This window comes from Ambystoma mexicanum, chromosome 2p (assembly GCF_040938575.1).
Source record: "Ambystoma mexicanum isolate Mex_15411 chromosome 2p, UKY_AmexF1_1, whole genome shotgun sequence".
Lineage (NCBI taxonomy): Eukaryota > Metazoa > Chordata > Amphibia > Caudata > Ambystomatidae > Ambystoma > Ambystoma mexicanum.
Genome location: NC_090923.1, coordinates 337,012,421 through 337,024,548, shown reverse-complemented (window position 1 = coordinate 337,024,548; position 12,128 = coordinate 337,012,421). Strand labels below are relative to the sequence as shown.

The 12,128-nt window shown below is 44.0% G+C and overlaps 1 protein-coding gene across 2 annotated transcripts in view; it reads left to right on the top strand.

Annotated features, from left to right (window-relative positions):
- The window catches only part of ARHGEF3 (Rho guanine nucleotide exchange factor 3), a 1,464,987-nt gene that overhangs the window by 1,101,664 nt on the left and 351,195 nt on the right, over positions 1-12,128 (top strand). The gene's annotated exons all lie outside the window — the stretch shown is intronic.

The window sequence follows — 12,128 nt, the reverse complement described above, 5'->3', positions numbered from 1 at the left end:
CTCACACCCAAATCAGAAAGTTGTGACACCCTGGCAGGAGAGTAAACCAGGGGTGAAAGAAGAAGTGAACAAAGGGGGTTAAGAACCACACCTTGAAAGTCTGAAACATTGTTCAAAGGGAGGACCCATACCCCTTTGTAAGGCTGATCTACAATACCCTGGCAGGAGAGTATACCAGGGAAAGGAGAAGGATTAAAGCAAGAAACCATAACAGTCAATGCAGAAAGGGAAGGGCATTGCCCCTTGAGTGACAAAAGAAACAAGAGAAGTAACAAAACAGTGAAGTTGTGGAGTGGTGCCAAAAGGGGAAGCTGTACCCCTTGAGAGAGGAACAAGATCAAGAAAGAGAAAATAAACATCTGAAAGAACTGTGACATTCAAGGGAAACAGAGGGAGACAAAGGAAATCCCTGTTTCTTCTCAGTAACAAGAAGACCATCTAATCAGTGAAGACTGAAGGGATTCAAGGGTGGAATCCTTCTCCCCCTTATCTCTTTAAATTGTGAGAAAACAAAGTGGATACAAAGAAATATTCTGAGAGAGAGTCATCTCTTTGTGAAACATTGGAGCAATATTGACTTTACCGAACGTGCTGGATGCCTTGTAAGAAACCAGAGGAAACATAAGGGAAGAACCGTTTTTGCACTGTACAACTTTATGTTTGAAACTTCAAGAATAAGCTGTAGGTTTATAGCTCAAAGAAATCCCCTTTTTCACCTGCTCTTTAATTTAGAATGAAAGGGCCAGTTTAGGGTTCTGGACACATGACGGAGGACTCTTTATTTGTTGAACATCCTTGTTGAGGTAGGGACACCCCTCATAGACTTAGCGACAGGTAGGACTTTCTTAACCCCTCTTATTATTTTGACATTAAAAGTACTATTTTAAACCCGAAACCTAATACTGTGTCCGACTCTTACTCTTGATCCCTTACACCAGCTATTGTCGATGGTAAAGCCTAAGGATTCAGACGAGGTAGAGTTGTGGATCAAATCCTTCTAGGCGCATATCACTGAGCCCTTGTTGGACAAGTAGTATTTTAGCGGGTGGACTGATCAGGACAAATTCAGTCTTGGATGGGTTTAGTTTGACTGTTGACATTCAGGTATGGATAATGGCTAGGTAATCGCGGGGCTGAATTATGTCCTGAGTGCTATTTACTCTCATGTACAACTGTGAATATATACCCAAAGTCACGGGTGACCGCTAAGCTAATCACCCACCTATTGGTGGCAGCTAGGATTATAATAGCCAGAACCTGGAAAATGAGAGATGCGCCGCTCATACAGGAGTGGTGGGCAAAAGTGTGGGACATCTTAGCAGCCAAGGAAGGTGTGGCAGCACGAGATGGTCAGTTCCATGGGTTCACAGATGTCTGGGCACTGGTACTTGAATATGAGAATAACTATCCGGCACACACGTATAAACCACACCTTCTTACACACTATCTGAAACCTTAATCATGCGAGGCGACAACGGGTGGTGGAAAAAGGCTTGCAAAATCGGGACAGAGAGGAGAGGGAAGAGGGAAATTCAAATGTGTAAATTGGAAGCAAACTTGAATGCAACTGTTTTCTTGATATCATTGTAAGTACGACTCACTTGCGGCAGAATTTAAATATAATTGGCAAAATAAAAACATACAAATTATTCCAAAAAGGGTTTTGTCTTTTAGAATCAGACAACTGATAACAATTTGTAAGTCCATATTGCAGAGGATTTTATTCTATTGTCTAGAATAGTTATTCAAATTTGTTTTTATACATATGGATGTTTATCTGTGTTGTGAATATAAACATTTGCTAGATATTAGCAGGCAGGTTTTTTTTTTCTCTGGAGACGTTGCCTGTATTCACGTGCAATATTGTGGGTGACTTCGCCAGCATTGGCTGTTGGGTATGTTAGAAACCAGAGGGTGTCTCACCCGTTGGTTCCCGGGGATCTCTCTCTCTCAGGTGGCCAGGGCACGGCCATCACCTTTGGATCCAGACCCTTGGGTTGGACCAGTGCGGGAGGATCACCTGGGTGATGGGTCCTCAGGGAGTGGGGTGAGGCAGCCGATGGTGAGACGTGGTAGTGCCCCCTTTTTTTGTTTATCCATCCCATCCTATTTTGTAGGATTCTGTGAGGTCCCAACCCCCTCCTTTTTACACAAACACTGGGCCGAGGAAAGGGTGACCGAGAGGAACAAAACTAACTTTCATACATCATACTGGACATGTCTCGTCAATGGGGTCAGGCACTTGACTTCAAGTGCATACACCTGATACCAATCAGCTCTCCTCACGTGGATAAAAGGCAAACCCTAAAGACACACTCTTAGCAAGGCAGAACAGGAGTACGAGCAGGACTTCCAAGGCAAAGGCAAACCTGCTGGAGCAGAGCGACGGACCAAGGGACGAGAGCAGCGGGGTGAAAACCCGAAGATTTCACAACTGGAGTTCATTGCCTCCAACAGGCTGTGAAAGAACACGTGGGGAGGCCAGATCCCACAAGTGAAGACTGCACCGTGTTTCAAGGACGGCAGCAACCCTGCTGGGTGAACCCCAGAGTTGGGGAGACGATGCCAAGCCTGTGGTACTGACCTTGACTCATGAAGTCGAAATGGTAAGACCAAGAAAGAAACGCACACAGTCGGAGGTCTGGCAAGCAACCTGAGAGACTGGTGTGTGTTAAAGAAAGTTTGACGTGGCAACATTTAAATCACAAGTGAAGGATGCATGTGGGTGGGTGAGATGTGAGTTAAGGCAGACCTGTGAATGAACTTTGAAGTAAAAAAACAGCTGTGGAATCAGCGATACTGAGTAACTGAGTGGTCCGGCAAAAGGAAGTAGCCCACTCAAAAGTCTCTGTGAAAGGTGCATTGTTTGTGACGATAAAACAAATGTGCAAAAGCAAAATTAGCAGAATTACCTGCCAGAGAAGGGGAGAGTGGAAGTAGAATTTTAGTCATAGTGGTCCTGCGGAGGTCTGTAAAGAAAGCCACACACATTCGAAAGTCTTTGACACCCGAAATTGGTCTGAGCCTGGCTGAGGGAGACCTGAAGTGAAATAAGCTTCTGGAAGGGAACCCCTTTGAAAGTTTTGGTGAACTTTGTGTTTGAAAAGGTCTGAGCCTGACAGAACGGGACTGTTACGCTCACCTGGTATCCACAGGGACGCCATCCAGCCGGGTTACTCGCTGGTATGTTTCTCAGCTTTGCCCTGATGTGGTCTGCGGGGAAGGTTCTGCCTGAAAATACAGGAGGACTGTGTTCAAGACTGACCGACTGGGCTAAGTATCCTCCCTCCACCACCGTATGATTTCAGTCCCTCTGGCGCCCTCTCCTCACCTTGTGGTAGAATTAGCATGCTCTCCGTCCTGCCTTCTTTGCAGGGGCGGGTTGTCTTTCATGGGCGTCTCCGGTCCAGTTACTTCACTGACGCCGGCCAGTTTGATATTGTTCAGGTAGGTCTTATTGCTGTTCTTTAGTTTTGTTGCTATCCTGCATGCCTTTCTTTGTTTAAAATGTCTCTTTTTTTCTCCCTTAGGTATGCAGAGCTTCAGCGCGGCGAACTGGCTTGGTTGAGCCCCGCTGGTAAATGATGGCGCATAAAGAGTGCTATGATGCGGTAAGTAAGCGCTATGCGCAGCGCTGCGAAGTCTTGCCTTTGCTAACCTGTGTTTTCCTTCCTTGTAGGTCGCGGTGTTCTTCAGCGTGAGTGGAATGTCCGGAGTGGTGCCAGCCGAGAGGCGACCAGCCAGGTAAGCCTTTTGAGCAGTTCGTAATTTGCAAATGTCTCTACTGCTTTCTTTAATGTTGCCTCTGTCTTCCTCTTTCAGGTCGTTCTGTCCGGGAGGCGTGCAGATTCGAGGAAGCTGTTCTCAGCTGCGAGTGGCTAAAGATGAAGACTGCAGGTAAGATGCTGCTGCTAATGATGTTCCTTTTGTCTCCTTGCAGGTTCTGCTTCTCCGAGGTTCGAGGGAATAGCTGGACACGGTGAGTGTCACACTGCAATCTGCAAAGTAACGCGAATTGTGTTGTCTTGCTCGGGTGTGGTTTAAATAGCCCCAACAAAATAGTCCAGGTAAAGTAGTCCTGAAGGGAGAGAGACCTGAAGTGAAATAAGCTTCTGGAAGGGAACCCCTTTGAAAGTTTTGGTGAACTTTGTGTTTGAAAAGGTCTGAGCCTGACAGAACGGGACTGTTACGCTCACCTGGTATCCACAGGGACGCCATCCAAAACACTAGACCGCATAGCTTGGTTCCTTGGAACCAAGCTATGTGGATGCCTACATGTTGGCTGACAACACATTAAGTAGTTCCCAAGCACATGTTTTCATTGTGTATGAGCCTGGCGCCATAGGCGCCAGGAGGGCCCCAATCGGGTTTTGGAAGAGGATGCCAGGCTCTAGAGGCCCGATCCCTGACTCTACCTGGCCAATGGGTTTGCCAGAGGTGGTTTTGGGCAAGGGTCGTGACGGGGACCTTTGTGAACTTTGTGCCCGAAAAGGTCTGAGCCCGACAGAGGGGGACCCATGTGAACTGTTGAAGAAGTCTGAGCCCAACAGAGGGGAATTTACGTGAACTTTACGTTGAAATATTATTTGAACGTCTGAAAGAGAGACTTTAACGTGGAAGGCCAGGTGGGCCTCCATCCACGTTTTGGAACTGTTTATGGAACTAAGAATTCCAGCCAGAGTGTGTCATCCTGCCTACAAAGACTGCTGTACTCCCTGGGGTCTAACATGGGGAGGAGAGCTGATTCAGCCACCATTTTTGAACACTGATTTTTCCTTTGCATACATGTCTCCTTTTTACACTTTTTGTACAAGAGATAAGGCAGGCATTAGGTTTTGTTAGCATAGGCCATTTTGATTTGACGGATTGTTTTGTTTATCGTTTGATGGTTGAGACTACTCCCATCTTAGTTATAGGGCAGAGTAAGTGTTTGTTCAACCCCAGAAACTTTAATAAAGGTTTTACAAATTGTACCTTTTGTGTCCATGTCATACTTGTGATACCATGCCTTCCCTACAGATAACACCTCTAATTTCTTGATTTATTATTGTAAATAAAACTAAATATTCAGATTAAAAACAGCTTGTTTTTTGTCAAACACTTTGGAGTGGTATTGTTGTGGGAGTAAAAGATAAGGGATGTTTCTCAATCAATAGATTCAAATGTTAGAAGTTCAGAGATTTTCCATACATAGAAGTAATTACACAAATTAATTTCCCACGTCTCAACATTTAACTTATGCCTGAATGATCTAGGAAAAGTGATACAGTAAGTGTGGGAAATTGTGTATTAACTTGTGTAAACGTTGCAGCAAATATGTCGAAAGTGAAAACAGTAATGGTGCTTTGAACTCACAAGTTATTAACCAGGTGGATAGCTCAAGCATAATGCACTCTCCTTCGAAACAAGAAGATAACGTGCGCCATGGTTTTGATATCATCAAGGTAGATACACTGAGTACCACGAGTGGGTAATAAGAGTATCACTGGTTGTTAAACTGTACAGTCAGGAACAAAGTGGTAAGTAAGTTATGTTCTGTAAATCCCCAAATTAATATGTATTGGAGTTTTGCATGGCATCAATTGTAGGCATAGTTGCGTCACATTATCCCACTGGATAAGACCCATTACAAATGACCAATTAATAAAAACAAAATAACTGGCAATATAGATTGTCAAACTGAGAATATATATGGACTGTTCAAACTGGCAATATACTGGCATTGCCAAATGGGGGTATAGTAGCGTTGAAGAACCAAAGTGCAAACAATCCCTTACCTTCTTAGAAACTAGTGGATGAACTAATGATATTTTGTAAGAATAACTTCACAAAGTCAAAAATTACATCAAATAACAGATTAGGTCAAATGCGCCCCCTACAACAGCAATCGCAGGATTCCGGGCAACCAACTCATAACACCAGAAAAGATAGTTAAATTAGTCAAATCTTTAATATTACCCCTAGCTCGGGGCTACTTTTGCACAGCAAAAATCAAAATAGATAACATTGGAGCAGCACAACCTTCTTAATGGAGCTTGAGCGCTAAAACATTAATAAAATGAGTTCTTACCCCTGTACAAAAAAAACAAAATAAAATGTAGGGCCCTTCAACCTCTTTAAGTAATGCCTTATTTGTAATCTCCCGTTTGTGAAACAAACCTAGAGAAGATTGCAATACAACAGCTTCATACAGCATCTCATTGCACAACCTGCTTTCGATACTTTGAGGGGCTCTGGGGAGCAGGAATGCCCACCCAACACATAAAGTGATACCTATGGGAGGAGTGCATGGGATTCCCCTGAGCCCTTTCACAAGTTCCTGAGTAGCGTGTCTTTTCAGACCAAGGGCTATTACTGCACAATCTATACCTCAGTACCAGGGAGATAGGAAGAATACGAGAGGTGCCCCTTCCCCATTTTACAAATGGTCAGACCCCTTTTATACCAGTCCTTCACCCATATACCCCTAGAATAGACACTGATGTAAGTTCAAGGATGCAGAGCTTCCACTGTGATCTGGCTCTAAGAGTTATACACAGTACTGGAACCTCAAGGTAGAGCCCATATTCTAGGCAAAGCATGCTTACAACCTTGAGGTTCATGGATAGCAGGAGTGTCCCAGACAACGAAAGTGATTATCACATCATTCCCACGAACCATAGCGACCACACTTCACAGCCAGAACTTATCTTCTCACCCTCTCTCACAAACAACCACAGAGCTCACCAGCAGATGCCAGGGATACCCTGTGGCCCACTGGAGTACATCAACCTTGTTCCTGCTCATACAGCAGAGCCGCCGAGATGATGCCTCCTCTTCCACCTGTCAAAAAAGCAGTGTAACCTTTTAGGCCTATGGTCAGCGAAGCACAGCCACTTATGCGACATCATTACAAACTGGTGATTGGGAGTCAAAAACCAGGGGACTCTTTCAAGGAATTGTAGAAAGCACCTGTCAGGGGAGATTGAGAAGAGGACATACCCAATCAGGAATAGAGATTTTGGTGAAAGGGGCAACAACCTGTTAAGGAATAGGTTGAAAATGTAGATTTATCAGCCACTGTATAAAAGGGCAGGAGGCCCTGTAGGGACTGTTGCTTATAGGCTACCACCATAAAGAGAGGGAGAGGAGAAAAGAAAAGACATGGAGAGACCCACATTCTTGGGAAAACCAGAGGAAGGTATTTCAATGATAGATCTTAGCCACTGACGGGGTGAGAATCTGAGCTGAAGAAATACTCAGGAGCCTGCTGAGGGTTACAGCATGGAGCCATGCAGAAAGAAGACTCGGAGACGTAGAACATGTTAGGAGCCTACTGAGAGCTAGCTCTCAGTCACTAGCCAAGACCAGACACTGATGAGGAGAAAAAATCCAAAGCCTTCTGAGAGTCATATCTCAGACACTGGCCAAAACAAGAAGCTTTGAAGGAGAGAAGACAAAAAACGTATTGAGGACCGTTTCTTTTTTGAAATGTTATTATTATTGTGATTTTCGTTGGAAACAAACCTTAGATAAAAACAAATTTATAGTAAGAGAAAAGAAAGAAAAACATCACATTTCATATCAACACAGTACACACATTCTTATACAAATCAAATATTTCATATCAATTAATCCAAAACACCGTTTTTCAGACCATGAGTATATATCAAATGCTGTTTGAGGACCAAGGAGACCTTGGCCCAGAATGGCTCATTGGCTGTAAAAACACAGCCTAGCAATAACCTAGGCACAGGGCAGAAGAAACACTTTACAATAGGTGCGTGTAAAAGGTATTGCCATCCTCCCAGGAGGTGACCCACAGCAAATGGGTGATAATATCTGAGCTAAACACAGTCCCTAATGGAAGGGGGATAGGAACCTGTGATAGGTGAAACCAAGATGCAAGCAGGGTGCTAGAACCTTGGGATTGTGAGTCAGAAAGAAAGTTCAGTGCTATGAGACTGTAATTTAAGAGGCAGGCGGGGTGCTAAACCTCTTTATTCGTTTGGAATGGTATTGGAACCTCTATGTATTAGTACGCTTTATGATTTCCAGTTTGATTCCATTAGACCTTATAGGATTTAATTTCACCAAACCTGCTGTATTGAGTACAAGTGTTAACCTTTTTTGGAGATTCCTGTGTGGTCTGTTGAGCCATCATGCCAGCACACTAATTTTCACAACAATCAATAATAATAATAATAATAATAATAATAATTTGCATTTATACAGTGCTAAGAGCCCTCAGGCATCTGAGCACTGCTTATTACCTACGGTATGTGGTGCTCATTTATTGACCTCGGAAGGATGAAAGGCTGAGTTTGGCCCTGCCGGGATTCATACCTGCATCAGCAGGCTCTGCCCGGATCTCAAAGTGAGCGCTCTACTCGCTGTGCTATCTGACCGGCTGGTAAATCATGTTAGATCAATAAAAAGTGCTAAATCAAGAGTCTTGAACATAATAAACATTTGCAACTGTGAATCCGATAGAAATACAACTACAAACCTACAAGAGCCCACAAAGGGAGAAAACTACACAGGACCCCACAAGGGAAGATCAGACAGGCCACCAAAGGCAGGCTTTTGCCACTGTAAACCCGATACAACTATCACTACAAATCCTACGGGACCCCACAAAGAGAGACAGCCAAACAGGGATCCTCAAGGGAAGCCCTAACCACAAACCACCACAGCGCACCAAAAGGAGGCTCTCACCATTGTGAAACCAACATAACTAACCACTCAAATGTAGTCCCCGACCGCCAGGGTTATTCCCCGACAGCCAGGTTCTGTCCCTGATTGTCATGGTTAGTCGCAATCAGTGAGGGTCAATCCCCAACTGTCAGGGTTAGTCACTGAACACTAGGGCTAGTTAACAGCCCCTGGAATACCCTCATCCCCAGGGACGTCCACATCCACTGGAAAACTCTGAACCGTGACAGTCCTCTCCCCCTGGGATAGAGCCACTCCCGGTACAGACTACATCACAAAAAGCCCCAAACCAGGAAAGACCACTCCACACGGAACAACCAAAACAGAACAAATGAAGAGCACAGTAGCAGGATAACTGGAAAGCCAGGAGCAATATGGGAAACACACAGAATCAAACTGGAGGAAAACAACACCAACACACCATTCATCACAAAATGTTGGCACAACAAATGGTGTCATCACTGTCATCAGGGAGATGACCACAAAAAATACATCAATCCAATACAAAACCTGGCTGGAATGCTCAATGAAGAAACAGCATCAACAGACACAAACACACATTCCAGTGTTAAAAGTCGCCAATACCAACAAAGCCACCAACATACACAGCCAAAGACCAAACAAATCACAAGAAACAAAAAGATACACTGCAATCTAGTCAACTCCAGATCAATGTCCAATCACACAAGAGAAATATACAAACTGCTATGCAATGGAGGGTTAGAAATCATATTCCTTACAGAAATCTGGCTAACTCAAAACTACATGGTCATAGTGCATGACTGCCTACCCAAAAAATTCAAGCTTACGCAAGTCAACAGAGAAGGAAAAGGAGGAGGAGGACTCGCCCTAGCATACAAGGACAAGCTAATAATAGCATCAGCACCACCGTTAAACATCCCAAACTGCGAATCACGCATCCTACTGTAAGGAAGGCATGGTATAAACAGTAAGACAGATACAAGTGACCACAGTTCAAGGGTGTTTATTGAACTTCAAAAAGAGTTTGAAAAACGCTCATCTAATCCTTAATCTACAGATGGGAGCAAGCTACGGACATTTATTTATTTATTTTTAAAACATTTTATAATGCGCCACATGCCCGCAGGCCTCAGAGCGCATGGAAAAACAGTGACAAGATGCACAAACAGAAAGCAGGCGGTAGCTATGGAAGAGCTGAGAGCTAAAGGTGTTTATTCTGGGGCAAGGTTGAAAAGGTGGGTTTTTATGGCCTTCTTAAAAAGGGGGTAGTTCTGTATTTAGCATATGGCCGCTCGGAGTGTGTTCCATAGAGTAGGAGCCTGAGTGTCAAAGCTGATGCTACAGAACCGGGCCATTTTGAATCTCGTCTGGACGAGTACTGTGGCCGTGGTAGAGCAAAGATTCCTATTCTTAGGCTTGATCTTGATATGCTCTGATAGATATGTGGGGCTAGTAAGAGACACACATTTATGAGCCAGAGTGAGCGCTTTGTGTGATATTCTTTGCCTTACGGGAAGCCAGTGTAGAGTTTTTCTGAGTGTAGAGATATGTGTGTGCCACAATAGTTTGAAAATGGTTCGCACAGCATTGTTCTGTGTGACTTGGAGTGCCTGTATGTTTGCAGCAGTGCAGTAGTGCCAGTCAGCAGACTATTGCAGTATTCCAGTCTAGACTGTATCAACGCTGTGGACAACAAAGCGCAGTTGTCATTTGTTATGAAAGGTTGGATGTATTGTATTCATTTGTTGATGTGTCCGCAGCTCGAACAGATATTGGATACATGAGACTTAATTCAGCGTTTGTCATCAAGAATAACACCTAGAGTGTTGAGACTGGTATAACATGATCTGCGATCAAGACGTTGCAATAGTCTGGTGTGAACTTGCTCCGAGTGTTCTTGGTGGCGACGATCATGAGCTCCATTGTTATTGAGAGCTAAAAAATTACAGGCCACTGTAGATGTTATTGAGGGTTGTTGCGTCATTCTTGTAATGGCCACTGAGCTGAATAAAGACCTGAGTGTCGTCTGCGTAATTTGTATATTGGACACCCAGGCTGTTCAGTAGATCCAACAGTGGCCGAATATACAAGTTAAAAAGTAGTGGCGACAGGCAAGAGCCCTGCAGAACACCAAAGGGTAGGAGTAGAATGATTGTTGCCAACACAAACCCTCACTGTGCGTGGTCCTAAGAAGTAGGCGATCCATTTCGATGCCATGGTGGAACAGTTTGCAACCTCTCTGAGCCTCGTCACTAGAAGGGTGTGATCAACAAGATTGAAGGCTGCACAGTGGTCTAATAGCATCAGCAGAGCAGATTGGTTTTAATCTGCTATGCTTGCCAGGGTGGATTTAAGGTCACGCGTAGCAGTCTCTGTGCCATTGCGAGCCCTATAACCCGATTGACGAGTGCCCAGGATGTTATGCTCTTCAACATGAGCTTGCAGTTGGATATATGCCAAGTTATCAAGGACCTTCAGAATGAAAGGTACATTGGTGATGGGTCGATAGTTGTCACTATTTGTTGGATCTAGGTTATCTTTTTTCAGTACGAGGTTATCCATGCTGATTTCAAAGCAGATGGAACCGCTCCCTCATTAAAGGATAGGTTGATCAGCTTTACGTGGCAGGGGACGAGGAGATCTAATGATTCTTTAAAGATACTGGTAGGACAATTGTCACCTGTGCAGGAGGTGGCTTTGAGATCCTGCATCACCTTAAGCGTGTGTTTCTCTGAATAGTGAGAGAAAGAGAACAGAGAAATGTTGTCTATGTTGTTGGTGGGCAAGTTGGTGGTGTGGCCCGGAAGCTCTAGGTCCTTGTGGTTAAGGGAGTTTTTAATATTTTTCTTGTGGGTGTTAATTTTAGATAGAAACCCATTGTGGATATCTTGACACCACTCTGAGCCCTTAGTAGGGTTGTTCAAAGGAGCTGGGCGATCTCGAAAGTCTGCCAGGATTTTAAACAGTTCCCTAACATTAGACTGGGCATTAATGATTCTCTTATTGTAGTGAGTAGCTTTGGCAGAAGTGATGAGTGTTATGAATTCAAGTACAGATTTTTTTATAGGCAGAAAGAGTATCCGCATTAGTGTTCTTTCACCAGGATCTTTCTAAGGCCCTTTTTTGATTGTCTGACAGTAATGATTTCTTCTGAGAACCAGGTGTTGTTTATGGCTACAGATTTGGTCGGCTTCATTTTCAAGGGGGCTTGTTCGTTAATGACTTGCTTGATGGTGGACGTAAGGTGTTCAACTACAGCAGAGGAGTCTGTAAAGTTAGCAAGTGGCTGTAGGTTAGATGACAGCAAAGTAGTGAACTTTGTGGCAGTAATGTTTTTTAAGTTCAAATAATAATAATGCAGTCCTAGTGGTGTCTTGTCACAATAAAAGGGCCTATACTAATAAACCTATTGTCAATCCTTACCTCTAAATACAAATAGTGTGGGAAACAAT